General features: G+C 35.3%; 1 protein-coding gene across 1 annotated transcript in view; it reads left to right on the top strand.

The window, feature by feature from the left end:
• PCDH10 (protocadherin 10) overlaps positions 1-21764 on the top strand; it is a 77638-nt gene that overhangs the window by 45505 nt on the left and 10369 nt on the right. The gene's annotated exons all lie outside the window — the stretch shown is intronic.

Genomic DNA, 21764 nt, shown 5'->3' with positions numbered 1-21764 from the left:
AATCTTGTCTGACACTGTTTATGTGTAGTTTATACTCCCTTTATCTGTTTTGCATCCCTAGAGAACATAGACACTGCAATCTTTAAAGCTGCTAATCCCACACTTTTGAATAGCAGAAAAGATGAACTGTATCTTCCCCATGCCCAGATCTCTCCCTGGTAGTAAATTAGGTGCTTAGTGTATTGAATCGCCTCCTTCAGACCCAAGAGTAAAATTTGTAAATTGGGATTCTTCCTTAATATGTAGCCTGCTTGGTGGAAGAATCGGGCCAAAATTGTTTTGACTCAAGGGTTGCAAATCACCAGTACATATTCTTTTAGCAGTAATTAACTGCTTGGGTTCAATGATGTCTTGATACTGTTGTGATTGTTTGATTAAAAATTGAATGTTTGGGGGAGAGTAATGCCATGTCTAGTGGGTTCATTATCTCTTCCTAAAAGAGAAAATGTGCTTCATTCATTCCCATGCTCAACTGTACTTACCAGGCTCACATATTACTTATTAATATGACAGATGCTGGATTTGGAATCAAAGGATCTGACTTTTTTCTGTGTGACCCTAGGAAAGTCACTTCCTCTGGATCTTAACATCTTCATCTGGAAGATGAGGGTGCCAGAATTAGATGATGTCTATGATTTATTCTTCTCTCTATAGTCTAAAATTTTGCTTTAAATCTATTCCCGGCCCCTTCTAGTCTCCTTCCTTCTTCCTCTTCAATAGAATTTGTGTGGTGTTTATTTTTTTTTTGGGGGGGGGGAAGGGAGATGGGAAAGTAAGGCAAGATATTTTATATATTCTGAAATTATCTTATTTTCCAGAAGAAACACACTAATCCAACCATGAGTAAATAATTTAGACCTGCTCTTGAATATTGGAGTTTCAAATAAACATTTATAATACTAAGCAAATTATGATATTGCTCTCTCTAAAGGTAATATGGTTTAGTAATAGCAAGAAAATGTCTTCTGTTAGGAAAGCTGAGTTCAAGTCCCAGCCCTCTCAAACGTCTTAGCTGTGAGAATGTGGGTAAATCATTTCAGCCTTTCTGAGTCTCAGTGACTCTATTTATAAAATAGGTATTATAGTTCTACAGTTTAAATCAGTGATGAGCAAACTACGGCCCATGGGCCAGATGTGGCCCCCTTAAATGTTCTATCTGGCCTCCTGACATTATTCCTAATCTGACGAATATAATGAGTAGGATACAATACAATGAAACTTCGAAAGAGTTGCCTTAGAAACAGACTGGCCGATGAGCACGTCCTTTCTTTTGGCCCCCTCTTTAAACAGTTTTCCCATCACTGGTCTAAACCATAGAGTTGCTGTGAACAAAGTGATTTGCAAACCTTAAGACACTTGCGAAACTAGTGATTCCATCACTAATCAGACCTTTCTCAAAAATGGTGCCTGGACAGTTCCTATCTCTATAAATAAAGTATTCTCTGGAAGAATAGAAACTCAGGGATGATTTAAAAGCCGTTTTTGAGTTTATTTAGAGTGACTACAAGATGATGAGCAGCTGTTCTCTACCTCCACTGAGAACTAAAAGAAATGAGGAAATGGGCTTGGATTCCTGCATGCTAGATTGAGTTTATATATAAGGAAGCTTCCTGACCATCAGGGTCATTAAACATGTGAATGGGTTCCTTGAGGAGGTTAGAAGATGCTCTTTTGGAAGCTTAAAAAAATAGAGCAAGAGATAGTTGAAGACTAGGCATTCTTAGAGGCAAGGAAATGGCCAAGGAACTTTTCAAGACTAACTTCAAAGATATATATATATATATATACCTTGATAAGGCTTAAAACTTTATTTAAGAGGTCATTAGGTTGGGGCAGCTAGAGCATTGAATTTGAAATTAAGAAGTCATGGCTCTGAATCCTGCCTCTGAAATTTCTTCACTATTTGGTCACGGGCAAGTCATTTCAACAATCTTGTGCCTCAGTTTCTTCATCTATTAAAAGGGAATAATGTGTGTATATAAACCTAAAAAAGGTTATTATGTGGCTCAAAAGGGATAATGTATATATAGTTCTTTGCAAACCTTAAAGTGTTTTCTGCCATGCAAAGAAGCTAATGGGAATAGTCAGACATCTAAAGTACTTTCCATTTTAGCTGAGTATTTAAACTTCCTTTCCCCTAGGCACTTAATGTATGGTTGTGCTCCTCAGGATAATGTTATTTTGGCTAATTATGTTACCAATATGCATAATCTAAAGCCATTTTTTCTCACATGGGTAATTAATCAGTATTTCTTTTCCATAAGCTAATTTCACAGTTTGTAGGTTATCAAAGGTGATTAAAGGATTTCACAACTTGTGAAAAGTTCAGTGTCTATGATGGGACTCTTGTAAAGTTATCTGTAGGGTGAATTAGGAAAAACTAGATATCAGTGCTTGACTTTCATTTTGTTTGATCTCTTACACTAGATTCAGGTACCTAGAGAAGTGATTTGTCTGCCACTTACACTGATTATCTTAGTGTAGGAATAATAATAATGAGTATTCCTTTCTCTACTACCATAATTTAAAAAAAATTAAATTTCACAGAAATATATTATTCATGTGAGTAAGCTTATATAAATTGATAAGAGATGTAACTAGCAATTATTTTATTTTTTACCTAAGGCAACATAAATTGGATCTATGGGAATAATCATATTGTATATCCTCAAATTACCTTGTTTAAGATGAGATGCCAGCCCCCTTTCCCCCTCATTTCCCATTTGTTGGAGACCCCGAGACACTTAAGGCTGCTGTTGGGGGAGAGGTATGTGATTAGTCAGGGATCATTTTGTAGCTTCTTATTTTACATTTTTATCTCAGATTTCATAGTTTAACTCGTTTTCTTTGAATTAGGTACTTGCTGCTTAACTCTCTTGTTTTGAAGCTAATTAAGGGTAGCAACTGCCCTCTAAAATTCTGTGTTCTAGTATAAAACCTTTGTTGTCCAGTCCTACTTATATTGCTGAAGATGGCTTATGGCTGGATAATGCTGTGTGAGAATGAAGCTACAGAGTTAGGGATTCATGTGAAGTCCTTTAATCAGATTACCAAGCATCCATTTTCCTTGGCCTTGAATCAGTTAATGTGTAGCTACATCTTTAATAATAGAAATTTATGAACTAATTTTGTATGTAAATGTATCTAAAATGCAATCACATGCATTCTCCATTTGTAAGAAAATATGTTTGTGAGCCAGCATTCTGGCAGTCCAGAAAGAAAGACCGACTAGAAAGCTAAAATCATGGATCTTCAATTGGAAGGGACCTTAGATGTCATTTATTCTAGTCTCCCCCTTTTATAAATGAAGAAACTGAGGCTTGAGAAGGTTAAGGTCACAGAGATAAACATCAAAGGCAAGATTTGGACCCAGGCCTCTTACTGGAGTCAGTGGTTTTCTTTTCATGTTACACTGTTGTCCTTGACTATTTAAGGCTTCAAATGCATCTTCCCCAAACTCTGAAGTACAAAGAGACCATGATTTATGTCATATCACATTCTCAATCAAGCTTTCTGAGTTAGGGGGGTTGCAGCAGCTTTTCCATACTACATGAGCATAAAATCCTAGATTCAGAGATGTAAGGGACTTCAACTCCCTCATTTTGGGGACGAGGAAATTGAGTCTCAATGTGGTTAAGTGCCTAGAACCCTCTTCCACATCCTTCATCCTAATAGTTTTTGCTTAGCTTTCAATCCCTGGCTCACATATCAGACTCTGTATTTATATGTCTGGATTCACAATTAGAGGGTAATGAATGTTAAAGAAAAAAGAACAGTGTATTAAAAATGTTAACGTGTTTTAACATGTTAAAAAAGAACTTGTTTTTAACATGTTAAAAAAAAAGTAACTTTATTATCTCCAGAAGGATCAAAATATGGAGATAAGAACACAGTGGATGGATCCCTGAAAGCCAAATAAAGTATGCCTTTTTGGGGGCTTTAGTTTTTGTATGTTTGTTATAATGTGTGCTGAACTTCTGGGTTTTTATAATTATGAAGCATTTGAGTACTACAATTAGGCAGTGCAGCCAGATGAAATTAAATGAACACATCATATCTATGCTAATAGCTTCTCCCAAAGGTAATCTTCTAACTTAATTGTGAATGATATTCTACTAATTTAAAACATGTGCTAGATTGACTATTTTCTGTATTTAGATTGTAATGTAGGCTTCCAAGATCTTTTTCTTCTTCTTTTATACACACACACACACACACACACACACACACACACACACACAGAATGTGTAGTTCAAGTTATTAATTTCTGAGTTTCTTTCACATTTCACCTAGAAAGGCTTTTATTTCAACAAACCTGAAATGTACATTTTGTAAAAGAATTAGTGAAAATGTATAAAGAAGTATATTTTTAAGACAGATGTTCCTTTGGAAAAAAAATAACATTACTTTTCTCTTATTTGCTTTTAAAATGCGTAACGTGTCCTTTAGTGCTGCCTAAGTGTGTAGACTATTTTTTTTGTTAATGTTTTCCTGGTGCTGTAAAAACATCATTCATTTCCAAATACCACCCACCCCAGCAGATCTCTTCATTGTATCAAATAGTAATAAATGGCATTTATCTAGCACTTTAAAGTTTTCAAAATCCTTTATGTGAATTATTTCATTTGAGCCTTAAACAGTTCTATGAGGTTATAGGCTTCATTGCTTTTATTCTTACCATCCTAAAGATGAAGAGACTGAAGCTCGGAGAGATTAAGTGATTTGCTTGAGGTCACACAGCTAATGAAGGTCCAGAGCATAGCTATGCATATGTGCTCACATACATTAATTACAATGCTCATTTCCATTGGTCCTCCCCTTCTTTTCAGGAAAATATGTGGTGCCACAGCTGTACTATAAAGTACCAATCTGCTATTGAATGGCCACTATAACTCTCCAGGCAATCCTGAGGTCAGAGGCAGGATTTGAACCAGGTCTTCCTGAAAATATTCCATCTACTCTGCTATGCTCCCTTCCTACATAACAAAGAAGTGCCTTCAAGCAAAATATATGTATTAACCTAATATCATATGCATCTTTCCACATCCATAGCCCATCTATCTACTGAGAGGAGGTTGATATGTTTCATTATCAGTACTATGGAGTCCAGATTGACTCCTTTGTCCTGCATTATCTGAGTTCTAATGCCATTTGTCCCCCCACCAACCCCTGATATTATTTACATCACCAGGTAAATTGCTATCTTTTTTCTACTTACTTTTTTTCTGTATTAGTTAGTTCATATACGTCTTTCTGTTTCTCTGAATGCTTGTGCCTTAGTATTCTTGTTTGCTAAAGGATTTTTATATCCATCACTATAGCTGACTGTATTTTCCAGAACATTGGAGTGAAGGGAAGTAGTCAGTTTGAGTTTATATTTATTACAACAAAGGAAGTGTTTCTAAGCAAACAGAATAATAAAACCTCCTAGAACGCATGTAATGCTTCTTGGGGAATAGTTCCCATTTCTAGGTTCTCTAGTTCCCTATCCAGCATTTCTGCCACATTTTAAAAACAAAGCAATAATTTTTTTATGTTTTTCTTTTTCTGTCACACTGAAATATAGTATGTGGGAGAAAACTTATATTATTGACTTTGAAATCATGCAACAAGCTAGATTAAATAAGATCAGTTAAGGAACAAAGGAAAACATTGAATTAAAAGTATTTGTAAAGCTGTTGTTATGATATGACATAGAGGCCTTCCCCACTATGTATTAAATCAGAATGAAGATCTTTGGAATACATTGATAAAACAGGCAAGAAAAATATAGATTACTCAAAGAATTGCATTTATGGAATTTTAAGCCCTCTTTTGTTCATAGCACTTTTTTCCTTGACCTCTTGTCTTAGAATCATGGGGAGATGACTGATAGAGTTGCTGTCAAAGCTGCTTAGTACTTTATCTTTGTTTAGCTCATGGCTCTGTTGTAGAAACATGGCTGGCAGTTATAGGATGGAATTATGCCTGTTGATGTTGCCAGAATATTCTTTGCGACTGTGTGGAGGGTTTAGCACAAAGAGCTGAACCCATAGAGTAATATTTTGTCTTCATCGATGGCTGCAAACAGGGAACCTTTTACTTATGAGATCTCAGTTTATGGAATTGAATTTCCTTTATTCCTGAGCAATACATAAAGAACACTGGACTTAGAGTCAGAAGATTTGAGTTTGAATCTTGGTTCTGTCATTAATCAGTATGTGACCTTGGGCAAGTCACTCGTTTACCCTCCTCAATTTGTTGTTCGTCAGTCACTTTAGCCATGTCCTTCTCTGCACTCTCCTTTCTTGGCAGAGACACTGGAGTGGTTTGCCATCTTTTGTGGTTCAATTTATGAATGAGGATACTGAAGCAAGTATGGTTAAGCAATTTGGCCGTAGTCACGTAGCTAGTAAGTGTCATAGGCCAAAAACTGAGTCTTCCTGACTCTTGACACAGGTCTCTGTCTACTATGCCACCCAGATGTCCAGTTTCTTTCGGTAAAATGAAGGGGATTGTAACTCTGTTGCTAAAGCTAAGATCCTACAATCCTTTTGAGCCCCAATTCCTCAAGAAATCTTCTCTTCCCAAATATTACAAAACATAAATTAAAAAAAATTATAGCATATGAGTGGATAAAAATATTTAAAAGTTAATGCAATAAAGCATTTCAAAAACTTTAAAGCACTGGATAAATATGGCAGATCATATGTTAAGACAAGCCAAACAAAGACTCTGTTTATAGAAAATGACTTCAGCTGACATGTCTATAATACTTCACAGTTTTCAAAAGTGCTTTCAATGGCAATGACCCTCTGAGATTAATAAAGCACAAGCATTATTTTTCATCTCCATTCTTCTGATGAAGAAACAAAGGTTTGGAAAGCAGTACCAGGGCATTTTCGAGATCTCAAAAGGGCCTTTTAGCTATCCAAGTTTTGTTTGTTTGCCCACTAACTAAACACAAGGCTAAAATAAAGAAGGACGAAAGCCACTTTTTTTTTTCTGAGTATTTTCTTTCTGTCTCTCTTTCCCACAGCACGGAAAAGGATATGCTAGTCAATTCTACAGGACTTACCTGACGCAGCATGATTTGCACAAAAAGTCAACCAACAAAAGCATCAACTTTTCAACTTCATTATCTTGGCCATCCAGTTCTGTGTAACTGAGAATTCGATTGCTGTTGGAGTCACCAGGGCCCACAATCAGACCGAATTGCTCTCAGCAGGCCTGAGAAATGAGTTGAAATGTGCAGAACTGTAGAACCTTCAGAGGCAACTGACCTTGCTTCTCTGATCAGTGTGTGCCTGTTTACAGCACTATATATCTTTCTCTCTCCAAAATGTCACTGAGCCCTCTAGATGTTTATATTCACCACAAGAAGCCAATCGTACAAGATAAAGGAAATTTGTGCATTATAAATGCAATATCACTGTTTTAAACTTGACTGTTTTATATTATTTTTGTGTGATCAAGTGTTTCCCCCAAACTATTCCAACTTTACAAGAGAGATTGTGATCATGTTCTTTTCACCTGTGGGCCATCAAAATGTTGTTCCTCTGAAGACCCACAAAATATCAAAGACATTCTCTGTAGTTTATACACCGTGTTGCAAAGTGTTTACTGTAATATTTCAAAGCTTCTAAATAAATATAAAATATATATATATTATATTATATTATATATAATTTTCCTGAAAATGTGGTACAACTTAGTTGGTTTTTAAATGGATTCATAGAGTTCACAGCATACACTCAAGCAAAAAGGTAATTCAGGGTCCCAAAGCTAACCTTACTAAGACAAAAACCATCTTTAAAGGCATTTCCCCAGTTTTCATAATCTTGATCAATCCTGTTTTTTCTTGTTTTTTTTTAAACTCTTAAGCGACAAAATTTTGTCTAAAACTTGTACTGAATTTTCAATGCCAAAGACACAGCTGTCAACGTTACCAGGCTGAACACTGACTATGTTGTCAAAGGATTGAACATTTACATTCTTTTGCTCCTATTTCTATGGTGTTTAATTTAGGATCATGTAGAATTTTGTATAAGGGAATCTATAAATTCACCTGTATATGTTGTTAAAAATGGAAAAGAAAACTTAAAAAAAAAACAACAAAAAACAAACAAAAAACAAACAAAAAACAAACCATTGGATGTCTGTACATTTTGCGATGTAGAATATGTAGCTGAAAAATACTATTTTAAGAAACTCTTCCCGAATCATATAAATCACACAGACCTTTATTTTACAAAGCTTTGTGGAAACCTAACTATATATAGAGAAAGTAAACTTTTTATAGATCTCTTTATGTGACATATAGAGAGATATATAAATATTATTTTGTCCTGATAAAAAAGCAAATAAGTTAGGAAGACACCCATTAAAATTAATACATATGGAATTATGGACATGGTTCATTAAAAAATTCACTTATAGTTTAAATGTACTTGGAATGTTTTATTAATGAGATTAATGAGAAAAGTCTTCATGAAACCAAGCCTTGCAAAGTAAAGCTTGCCTTACTTTTTTGTCATCAGAGTTAATGATTAAATTTAGTGAGATTCATTTCCCTCTGTTTTACATATTTTTTTTTGTTGTTTTCCTATGGCTGTTTATTATGTGTTGAAACACATTATAAAAGTGTCTGTATTATCATCAGATCTTTTTAGAAAAGCAATTAATGGAGAGAGAAATTAGTGTTATTAGTCTGTGAGATAATCTTCCAAGGAAAGACAGAAGCCTCATTCCTCACCTCTAGCCTTTAACTTCTTGTGCCCAAGCAGAATTTTAGAAATGCTTTGAAAATATTCCTCTTTAAATTTAACTGGCCCTGTATCGATTTTGTTTTTGCTAATAGTCCTACTTAATTGGTGACATTTGATGGACAATTAAAACAATTAACTGGCCTTTTCCAACATTTGATTTATGCAATTTAAAGAGTAATATTTCTTGCCTATTGCTTTTGCAAATCACCAATATTTCCATAGGCTCCGTACATGTACAGATGATGTATATGTACATAAAGACAGAGATCATCCAGTTGGAGACAAACATTAATGATGAACATGATGCATTTCAGAATAATTAGAATATCTTACAGAGTCATTTTGAGGCCCACTTAAGGCTAACCTAAAACCATGGGTAAAATGATTCCCCTGTCCCTGAAGTCAGAGATGAATGAATGATTTGGACATGTTTCAACAGTACCATATTTATTGAGGCTTAAGCAATGTGATTCAAGTTGTGTATCTTCTTAGTTTCCGAAGGATACACTTTTAATAAAGTTTGCAGTTTATTCCATTTCTAGGAAGCTGCCTATGTGCTGTCATTGCTTATAAGGAAAGAATATAATTTTCCTTGTTGAAATTCTCTATTTTACTTTCAAACATTCTTTCTGTGCATTAGGATCATTTTACCTTCATGGGGAAGAAAAACCATTTTTTTATTATGGTCCATTAAATTAGATTTTATCTCTTTAATTTATCAATACACCCACTTCATGCAATTTGAAAGGAATCAAAAATTATTTTTTTAATTATTTGACCCTCTGCATTAACATATGTATTCTCTCCTGGACCTGAGTCTGTGTAATAGCCATTTGTATTTTATTTATTTATCTTAGTTGATGTCTTGGGGATTTATTCTCTTAAGCTGGACCTTAGTAATTGAATTCTGCCACAAATCTTAAAAAAAGACTTTCAACAAATTATATAATATAATTTCATGATTATAGAGATAAAATGACATAATTAGGCCCTTAATCAACTGTCTATTTAAAGAAAGCATGAACTAGAAGTCATTGCAGTTCATAGAAAGTGAGGAGTGAAATCAGTTGGCTTCAAAGTTAGCAGTGAACAAAAGGGAAATTAAACTCAGCTGATGAAAACTGAAGGGTTTTTGGTTGCTGTTTGTATTTCCTGAATTAAAATATCCTGCATATGCACATATGTATACATATATGAACCTATGTGTATAGTACCTAAATGCAATTATATTTCTATCTGGCTATCCCATTAATCAGATCATCTTCTTTCTAAATTCTCCCCTTACTCTCTAGCAATCAAATAAAAAAAATATGCTCAGATGACTAAACAAAGTCTTCCATTAAAAGAAATTTTCAGAAGAAAAATATAAAAACAACATCCAGTTTTTCATTTCATCCCCTCCTAGCTAACATGTCTAGTCTTTAGAGCAGTAAGGAATCAACAGATTTTCCTGTGGAAATAATGTCTTAATGTTTCAAAAGTATGTCAAATGACAATTTTAAAACATGTTTCATTCACTTGTAAACATTCTAATTTATAACACGGAATCATATTTTGGAGACATTTTTAATTAAACACTAAGAATTTACAGTAGAATTCTTTTACAGGTGTAATGATATCAAATAGACATATAAAATGCATCCTCTTTCCTGGGGCATAGTGAGACAGTACATAGATATTGTTTAGAGATGATATTAAATGCAAAGCCTTTATCAATACATGTTCCAAATATTTAAAAAAAATTGAGATAGGAGAGATCTTGTAAATTGGCGCCTCCTGTTTCAAGTCTGAAGCTGACCTCTGAAGTTGTACAGAGTAAAAAAAACTCTGTTGCTCCAATTAGGGAGGGGCCTGGGGGCAAAACACCAGATCTGATGATCTGGGTTTAAATCTGAGCTTTGTCACCTTTAACATGTGTGATGTTGGGCAAGGTCATTTCATCTTGCTGGGCCTCAGATTCTTGATTTTGAAAATGAGCAGATTGGACTCAATGACCTCAAAGTTCCCTTCTTGTTCTTGATCTAGGATCCTAAGAGCAAAAGGCCCTTCTCTCATAGTCTTTCCCAGGGCTTTCCTACATGGGCTTATTCTAGTTTCAACTTTGGAAAAACAAATAGATATTATTGACAGGAATGAGATTTTCATTTAAATTAACTAAGCACTCAAATATATTAAATGTTATTTCTAATTATGAGAAATTAGTCAGGTTCTTGACTGCTGATGACCATACAATAGTACATTTATTATCACTGTGCTTTATTCTATTAGATTCTCATATTTGTTCTAAAGAAGTGAATGTCCCGCCCCGGGTGTCAATTTGGTTATATTAAATTATCATATATTTGTTTTTCTGCAGTTTTTTGGATTCTTGAAATGAACAAATGCATTTTTCAGTGATGAAGGCTTTGTACTTAACATCCTTGTTTTGTTTTCATTTTCCTTTCTAATATTAGAAAACAATTTTTAAAAAAGACAACATACCATATTTGGACACCGTGGAATAGAATATAAATTTTCTTGTATTTAGGTATCAGCCCTCTGATAGACAACAAAATTCTTACATAGTAGATGATGAAGCTGTTAAGATAATTTTTTTTTCTTTCACAAGTTGGCAAAGATTTTAAACTCTAGCATTCTATGAAAATGCTGAAAGATGGGCGCCACTAGAGTATTGCAGGCAATAACATGACTAAAATCTTAATAATTTTAGTGTGCATGCATGACTTTCTAATCACTGTTCTTATTTTTTAAGTATTTGTAAATTTAGCAAAATGATTTTTATTTCTTAAGAGCGAGTCATATACTAAGTTTGAAGTTTTATCGTCCAGATATTTTTGAGTGATGTGCAAATACTGCATTGACAATGCAAAAAACAATACCATTTCTTTCACAGTGGACTCAAAAATTTCTGAATAAATAGAACTCAGACTTTCAACACATTAAAACAAAAAATTCACCTTTGAGCTGAAAGTAAGCAGGGAAATTGTCAGCTCTAAACACATTTTTGAGACAGTTATCTGTGAGTGAAAACAGGGTATTCTAATGAAAGATGAGTTTTAATTCTAACTATAGTGTTTGTTACTGTGAATGCTATAATACATAAATAAAAATGAGTGTAAATGTAATATATTATTTTATACTGCTGTATATATATGTAATAAATAAAAGTAGGATACATATTCTGCCATTCTTCCATGCATGGGTTTTCCACTGCCACCTGTGGGGGCATTGAATAAAAAACAGTGGCAGGATATAGCCCAAAGTTAAAATGAAAAAACAAACAAGAAGTAAATTTTCATTTAGTAATCTCAACCTCAATTGTCATAACTCTAGGATAACATTACCTCATAATGAACTACTTCTGGAAAAGCACAACATAGGTTGGTCAAAACAACTTTGCTCTCAAGAATTTGAAGTCTGGCCTAAGAACTGTCTTCTTCACTCAAGCATTCAAGCTCTTTCTCAGTGAAATATAGCAGTTCCTTTTCATTCAATATCTTTGTTTGTTCTAAATCAATATAAAAACAGTACATGGATATAAGTGCAAATATTTTATTCAAATTATACCTAGATTGGAAATTCATGAATTAAACAAAAACAACCGACACTTTTAACCAGATTTCTAGAAAGAAAAATTTTCAAATCTAATGTGGACTGAAGCTATAGGATAAAGTTGGGAGGGGGAAACAATTCAACCAGAAAATATTCCTGCCAGAAACTTTGAAATTCTAGCCACTGGAAACCTTTCTGAGGGAAGATGCGAAAAGACTGCAGAGGTCATAGAGAAGCCTGATTTATTCTGAACCAAAAGAATTGCCCCTCTCCTATGCACTATATACTTCCACAAATTCCAAGTTAAAATCTGACACTTTGAATTCAGAAATAGATCTTTTTATTATTAAGTGATAATAATCCTAGATCGAAAACGCCTGCTGGCAATAAATTTTAAAGAAAAATTAGACTGAAAAAACCTACAATAAAGACAGAGAAAAATGCAATTCCCTTCACATTTCTATGTGATTTAGCTCACTGATTTTCTTGAGCTCCCACGTTTAAGTTCCATCTCCTGTATATGTTGGAATCATCAGTATTAGACCTTTCTGTGACTACACAAAATCCCCCAACAATTTGAGCCTGCTGCATAAGTTTTCCCTCCTCTCTTTAGTACTCAGTATTAAGTTCCCATTCACCAACTGTCTTGCTAGACAACTACAACAATAATAATGTTAAAATAATAAAAATATTAATAGTAACTGACCTTTACTTTGGAAATTACATATATTCTCTCACACTTGGAAACTTCAAAATTTCATGGCATTAGTACTTCCTTTATGAATGCCAGTCGCCATATGGGTGTGCCTTAGCGAGGGATGCTCATGAGGCACTTTGGCCAAAATAAAATATCAGCTGATATCAATCTTCTTTTGAAAAAAAATTCCAAAAATAACCAGACTCCTCTTCCTTCATTTGAAAAGAGTAGAAAGTACTGGCTGTTGAATTAGAGATCTTGGGTTCAAAAGCAGCCTATTACTAAGTATGTGTGTACTTGGCCAAGTCATTTAATTTTTCCAGCCTGTAAATTGAGGGGGTTGGATTTGATAACATCTAGATTTATGTAAGTTTTATCCTATGGGACTTTCCAGCTTGGTTGTACTTAGCAGAGTTTGTTCACTGACCCCATAGTCAACTACAAGTTAGTAGGAGGCCAGAAGCAGAGCCCTCAAATAGGACTTGGGGTGATAACTCACCCCCTAACCCTGTGCCCAGATGAGACTTGGAGAGGGAGTTTGTTGGTCTCAATGAATTTCTAATTGGTTTACTTGCTTGTGTAGGATATATTTTGAGAATGGAACCTTCATTTGCTTTTTTTCTACTTATTTCTTCCCCTTCTAATCAACAATGCCCTTTGCCCAACACAAACATCGCCTTCTAGGGGGATGTAAGATAAAATCAATCTCTTTTCCTATCTGAAGAAATCTTGAGCCTTCAACCCCTGGGGACTCCATACAACAACATCCCAAGTAAGGGAGATAAAATGAGTTGTCCCCACAAACTGTTAATATTTGCAACCATCATTTCAGAATACATGAGAGTAGCAGTCCTGTACTCAGTGCAGTAATTAGAACCAAAAGACTAATTTTATTCTAACTTCAGCACCTTATTAGTGTTATGTCTACATATCATGAAACACTATTTTCTTTAAAGAATTGAAAATGAATATAATCCAGAGGTTAATGGAGAGGTGAACCATGGATATGTGCAGACTTCAATGTTTCACAAAGAAGAGGATATGAAGGAGAAATATAATGTAAAGAAGTGTAACCTCACAGTTTTTAAACCACTAAAACAATGGTGAATTTGAAAGATGCATATATATATATATAATATGCTGAGAGAAAGAGAAAGAGAGAGAGAGAGAGAGAGAGAGAGAGAGAGAGAGAGAGAGAGAGAGAGGGAAACAGAGTCGAAGATAGAGATGGAGAGAGATAGAAAGAGATAGGAAATAGTTCAACAAAAACTAGTCACATATTACTAAAGAACACTCCAAAAGGATAAAATGCATAGGGAGATGATAAAATGGACAGGAGAAAATGCAAAAAAGGATTGGTTAAATGAAAACATGTTGTATTAAAATGGCAATAAAACCAAGCTTCCCAGCCCCAAGTAGTTAGTACCTATTTAGATTACTTGAAAGCTGTCTACCTGAGATCTCTACAATAATGACAAGAAGGATGGGAACATAACTAAGAAAGATCCTGTCATAAGACTCTGAACAACCACATTGACATTTCACAAAGCTCTTATGTGTTGGCATTAGGTATTGCCTCTTTGGGTGAGAAGGCTAGGTTCTGGATGGAGCAGGGGTCTATCAAAGCTCTTAGTGAACTATGGGAATAGAGATTTGGGAAGTTTATGGGTAGGGTTTGGAGTGAAGGAAGAGAAATGTGGCCTTACCCTTAAGTATAGCTATTCTGGTATACTCACAATTTATGTGAGATAGTAACCAAGTGTAAGATGAGAGTAATTCAACATAGACAGTTTATTAAAAGTTACATTTACTACTGAAAAAGATTTGTTTTTTTTTCCTGGGTATGGATTCATCAAAAACAATATTACATAAAAATCTGTTAATGTTCAGAGAGTTGAGTCAATGGGTAGAGTTTTGTGTTTGGAATCAGGATTGAAATGAGATATTTTGCCTTTTTATAAGACACTTTAACATGGTGTCCTATTTCTGTCAATTTAGTGGCACAGTGGTTTGTATAGAGTAATGCATCTGGAACCAAGTATACCTGACTTCAAATCCAGCCTCAGACACTTACTAGTTTACTAGACACTTGTCCTGGGATAGTCACTTAATCTCTGTTTGCCCAAATTCACTGGAGAAGGAAATGGCAAACAAATCCAGTATTGCCGCTGAGAAAAGCTCATGAATAGCATTGGCATGCTATAGTGCATAGGGTTACAAAAATAGGATATGACCAAAAGATTGAATAGCAACATTCAGAGAACTATGCTGGAATTCATTGTTTAGATATCAAATACTTTACCTGCTTTCACATAGATTCAAGTCTAATAGAGAAATAAGACATTAAGATCTAAAATAGATATCCTGTAATAAATGCATTATAATGTGCATGAAAATAATGAGAAAATCCTATGAGTGCCAATAATTATGTACTTCCTTGAAAGAAAATGTAAATGAATCTATAGCTTAATTCCACCCTCCCCCAAATACCTGTAGAACTAAATGCAATGCTTACAGAATACTTAGTGGAACAAAAAAAATTACCTTTTCATAGATTTGTTTTTAGGAAATCAGCCATGAAGAATTCTACCTAGTGCTACTTCTAATTTTCTTTTTGGGGAAAGAGGGAAATCTGTGGGTAAATATTTTTCCTTTAATGTTTTTAAAACCAGTGAAAGAGAGTTCATTTTCCCATGCTACATTAATTCTAATTGATATGCATGCACAGATATTTGTAATAATATAAAATAACCAATGCATGCATAGGCACACCCACAAACATTCTCTGAATGCACAGATCTGTAGAGGTTAATATCATCATAAGCTGTTTCCTTGTATATACTGCCCCCACCCATACCTCATGAATCAGTTGTTAAAATTCTTACAAAAATGTTGTTTTTAAATAAATTCCCTTTTTTATGAAGTTAGATCATATGATAAAATGATTCATTTTCAATGTGAGAAATTTCTTACTTCATTCTGAAATTTCTCCTTTATACTGTCCTTACACATTCCATTAGAAATCAACTTATATCTTTAGTCATAATACATAGTAATAGTGTAATAAATGTTTTTGAATTCAATTTTCTTAATTACAGCTAGCTTTATATGGCGTTTTCAGTTTTACAAAGTGTTTTACAAGTATTTTCTAATTTTACCTTCATAATGACCCTGGGAAGCATATGCTATTATGATTTCCATTTTACAGATGAGGAAATGAGGCAAATAGAAATTAAACAATTTATACAAAGTCATACTTCTGGCAAGTGACTATGGCAGGATTTGAACTCAGGTCTTCCAGACTCCAGATTCATTACTTCTTCTGCTGTGTCAGTAAGTTGACACAATATTGAAATGTATTATAAGAAAGCAAAATATCTCGGTTCCATCTTTACTCTTTGTCAAATGTTTCTCATTGTGTCTGCTTATTCTGTGTGCTATGCTCAGAACAGTTACCTACCTTGACTATTTCCAATCCCTACTCTGACATTCATTGGACATTTGTATTTTGATCCCATCCCCCCAATTTATAGTCCTTGTTTTAGACATCTTATTTCACTTCCCACTTCTGTTCTTGATGAAATTATTGCTGGTCATCATCTTCTAGAAATTTTCTGGTTGAGCATAAAAGTATCACTAGGACAACATTTTATTTTCTGTTCATATCTCTGATTTCATTGGTTTTTGTAATCCCCCAGTAATTCTTTAAAAATTTACAGTCTTAGAGAGTTGCCTAGATCATTGAGAAGTTAAATGAACATTGGCTATTATCCCATATCCTGTATATGTCAGACAGGACTTGAAATCAGGTTTTCCTGACTCTAAAGAAAGCCTACTATCTGCCATAGATCATCATTTCCCACCAGGAATAGCATGAATCCTGACTTGAGACTCTAGAAATCCTGACTTAACTAGGGGATTTCATCCACTGAATTTTGATATTTTCCTTATGACAGAGCTGATTGAATGGCAGGATAAGTAAATCAATCATCAGCTCAGCCCCTTATATCAATCCCATGTTGTGTTCATCTCATGTACACACATACCATGCCACCAGGGTCATCTGCCCTTTTGCTTCATGGGAACTCTCTTCCCTCTTTTCCCCTTCTTACTTCCCTCAAGGAACAATAATCTAATCAATATTACCACTGCCAATAGAAAGGGCACACAACCTTCTACTGTATCAGCTGCTTTTTTGGCTCCACCTTAAAATCTCTGTGACTGCTTAGGAAAGTCCCCTTCCCTAGCCACCACTTCTTTAAAGCAGGGGTTCAGAACCAGAGGTTCTTGTGTGAATTCCAGAGAGTCGATGAAGTTATGGGTAAAAAGGGTACACATTTTATTTTCACTAATCTCTAACTAAAATTTTCCATTTCTTTTAATTATTTAAAAACAGTATTCTGAGAAAGAGTCCATAGCTTTTATCAAATGTCCAAAGGGTTCCAGCATACAAAAAAACGAAAGGTGAAAAATCCCTCACCTAAAGGAGAAAGTAAATCTGGCACTAAACTTGTTGAAGGCTGTGATTGACTCACTTTTTTGTTTGTTTGTTTATTCTTAAATTAGTATCCCTAGTATCTGTCCAGACACATAGACTAGAGATTTCCTGATGAGGAAATTAGTTGCATGTAGGCCAGCAACTTCTCTGTAATTTATCATATTTGAGAGTGGTTTGGAGGTCTGAGAGATTAAGTGTGTTGCCCAGATTACACAAGCTGGTATATGTGAGAGGTAGGTCTTGAACTTGCTGTTTCCAAGTATACCCACAGTTATTATCTACAGTAGGTAACATTGCCTTTCACCTTCCACATTGTAGGTGATTCATAGATGCTCAACCTTGCTACCGTATACCCTACAGCCTCATTAGAAAGAGTGTGGTGGAGTGAGGGAGGTGATCAGGGAGACCAAAGGTGTATGGGAACTGGCTTGAACTGCCTCATAAGTGCAGACTGTTAGATTTTTAGCGTGACCATTTTCACCTCGGACATCAGTAAATGCTACAAATCAGTTTTTGGTTTATTGTTCTGTTTATTGTCAAGGCTTAAAAAAGTGATAGAGAAAATATTTAAAATGCATATTAGACTTACAAGTTAATAGAATATTATATATGTATATAATACAACTTAATAGAATACTTTTTTTTCCAGTAGAGAACTTATTATTAAACATTTACCAACAGAAGCCTAGACAGGACTGAGTTCAAATCACACCTTTGCCATGACTATAGATCGGACCGTGAGGAAATCAATTAAAATTTCGAGTCTTGGGTTATCTGTATAAAATATAATTAGTCATGGCTTTAAGACTATAATAAAAATTGAGAAATTATTTAGGAATCAATGGCTCTTCAAACATTTGTTAAAAACCTACTACTATACTACTACTACCAGGTACTATGCTGGATATAGCACAGTGTCTTGGAGGGGGAAAAAGAAAAATTGTGATTGTAAGATTTCCTCTCTAAGAAGTTCACCAGGTCTGTTCATTAGGAAAGTTCTCCAGACAATGAAGGTATAGTTTACGTGGAAGTTCAAAAGACTGGGAATTTATCTTCAGGGATTTTCCAGCTGAATATAACCAAGGATTCAAAGAGGTAGAGGTGAGGAAGGGATGCATTCCAGGGGTGGGGGCAGGAGGTACAAAGCAGTGCTTTCATATATTTCTTTTCTACTGTACACAGTACATGAAAAACAAATCCACATTATGTAGATGCTCAACATTATTGCAATTCTTTAAAAAATTTTAATTCCAAATTAATATTATGACTGATAGGCAACGAAGACTTCAGTCGGCTGTGTTGAATCAGATTACATATATAACAGTCTTTCTCAAGCAGAAGAGAGCTTATTCCTTTCATTGTCCTTTAGGTCATTAATATATAGAGGTATAGCTTGATGCTAGCTGGAGTCTTTCTTCATTTCATTATACTGGGTGATTCACCAAATGATGCTAGTGTGATTAGTGCCTGAAACTCGTGTCCAAGTCGGCTCAGGCTGCTCCAGCTTCTGTGGCTGAGGTCAATTTAATTACATTGTGCAGGACAGAAACCAGGCCACGTGGGCATTGCCTTTGCCACCAGCAATTGACACCTGAGTGTTAATGAGCTGGTAATTAAGAGCTGGCACAGACAGACACATTTTCCTGTTTGGGACTAGGGTTACCATATGTTGCTGCATGGCTCTGTGTGAAATGCTTTTAGTTCACTCCTAGGAATGAATTACCAGCATTGGAAAAAAAAACCGTCAAAATTTTCATCCAAATATTTTTAAAAGCCTCACACGACTGCTTTAATGACAGAAAGAAATGGTCTTCATAGTACAAGGGATGATTTATTTTTTCTTAAAATGCCAATGACATCTTCGTAGCATAATGTGCCTCCCAAAATTCTAGAGTTGTTCAACATTACTATTTATGATCCCAGTCCGCAATACTTAGTGTCTTTGTTTTTAGAAGGCAGAAAAAAGAAAAGATGTTTTCTGTCAATTGTTTTCATGAAAGCATATCTGTGAGTGAGAAACCTTGTGGCCAGTATTATAATAGTCAGATATGGCCAGCAACCTGGTATTATGACAAGAATACTGCATCTGGAGCCAGGAATATTCTAGTTAAGTCCCAGCTCTCCCAGTTATAACTTATGGGATATTGACCTCTCTGGAGCCTCATTTTTCTGAAGAATTATGTTCCTAGGTGCTTACATGTATGCACATATATACAAACCTGGATTTATAGACATTTATGCATGTATCCACATAGCTACATATATGTGTGTATACATACACATGGGTATAATTTTATCTGTAGGGAGTCCTTTTGATCACTTTCCACTAAATCTTGTCTCTCCTCATCCACGGCCACTCTCCCCAACCCACAAAAAAAAATCCTGCCTCTGACTGACCTGTGACTTGGTTAATCTTTGGCTGGCTTTGCCAGCCCTTAGACTGTTCTCATCAGATGAAAAATGTATTAAGTTCCCGGAATCTTAGTTGTGGGATTTACTTCTCATTTCCTTCTTTGAAAGACTCTGCTTTTTCTATGGAGCCCTCTGTAGGACATATAGCCTTTTATATGCAGATTGCTGTAATTATGCTTTGAAATAGCTTTAAATTCCCAATAGCTTAAACTGAGAACATGAAAGGGCAAATGTTATATTGAGCTGAAGGATATAAAAGTGGCACGTACATCAATCCAAAATGAGATATCGAAATGAACAGCTCTTTACACAGTGATGTCAGTTTTTGACAGTTATTGAAGGCCCTTTCCAACTCCAGCGGCTGCTTGGGGTAGTGTGAAAATTCTGCCTGGGGACAGCCTTATCGGTTTGTGTTTTTTTTTTCCCTTTTTAATACCAAAAGGTGAGTAGATGTTAAGTGAAACAAGAGAAATCCACTCTGACAAAAAAAGCTTTAACTCCCTTCCCCGAAGAGTGACACCTGGCCCCAAGTGGTAGAACAGGGCCGCAATCTGATGATGGAATCATCTCCTCCATCTGTCAAGCAACGACTGGCAGCAGGGATGAGGAGACTACATCTGAGGGAGGAGATAGAAACCCCAGGCCGCAACCTTCCCATCCACAGAGAGCTGCCTGACAGGCGCGGGGCTCCTTTGCTCAGGAGGGGAGCTCAGAGTTTGGCTGACAGATGTGCCAAGGCTTTGCTTAATGCATCCACATTCTCCCTTATCACAGGAAGGAAGATAAAAGGGAAACAGAGGAGATTCTTGTCTGTTCCAAACCATAAAGTCCAATGCTATTAAAACAGCCTGGAAATTCAACAACTTTACACTGAAAGAGTATCTCTTGTCATGCAATAAAAGAACACAGTTTAGAAAAGCATTTAAGATAATAAAGCAATAACATGGAAAGGTGGCTCTTGAACAGTTCTGTGACGATGCAGGTACAAAGTGAGGCTGGAGAGGGAAGTTCGTTTGCTCACCTCAAAGAACTGAGAGCGGAAAAGAGATGGAGCCCGGATGTCTAGAAACCTCGAGGTTGTACTCTTGACTCTACTAACTTCCCCTGTGACCTGGAGGCAAGAAACTTGAATCTCTCTTACAGCAAATTCCTTTATCAGGAAAATGTGGGCTTTGGACTCAAGTAAGGCTTCTTAACCTGAGATTTGGCAACTTGTGTCTGTTTTTAAATAAAAACTATATTTCACTATAATTCATTTTGTTTATAAGTCCGTGTATTTTATTTTATGTTTTAGAAAACAATATTCTGAAGAGTCCATCACACACACATTGAAAGAGTATCTCTTGTCATGCAATAAAAGAACACAGTTTTAAAAAGCATTTTTAATGCTTTTTAAAGCACACACACACACACACACACACACACACACACACACACACAGCCCTAGATTGGAGACTTCAGAAGTTCCTTTGAAGCCCTACTATTCTAGAAGTTTACATTATATCAATGATCCATGCCTTAGTTAGTATGAACCATGCCCTTTACTGAATCAGAAGGGTATCTATTCATTATCAAGTTGATGGTTTTAGGAGAAGAGGTTCTTAAGCTTTTTTTCCTGTGATTTCCAAACCTATAGATTATTTTTCTCACTATTTATATGTGCAAGAAACAAAGTATAGAGGATTAAAAAGAAAACCAATTATATTGAAATATAGTTATCTACACTCTATTTCTCTGTCTCTCTATTTGTCTCTGTCTTTGTCTCTCTGTCTTTCTGTCTCTGTATCTCTGTCTCTGTATCTCTGTCTCTGTCTCTGTCTCTGTCTCTGTCTCTGTCTCTCTCTCTGTCTCTGTCTCT

The sequence above is a fragment of the Gracilinanus agilis genome, chromosome 6 (genome assembly GCF_016433145.1).
Source record: "Gracilinanus agilis isolate LMUSP501 chromosome 6, AgileGrace, whole genome shotgun sequence".
Classification (NCBI taxonomy): domain Eukaryota; kingdom Metazoa; phylum Chordata; class Mammalia; order Didelphimorphia; family Didelphidae; genus Gracilinanus; species Gracilinanus agilis.
The sequence above is the reverse complement of the archived record's forward strand: the minus strand, read 5'-3'. Positions and strand labels throughout refer to the sequence as shown.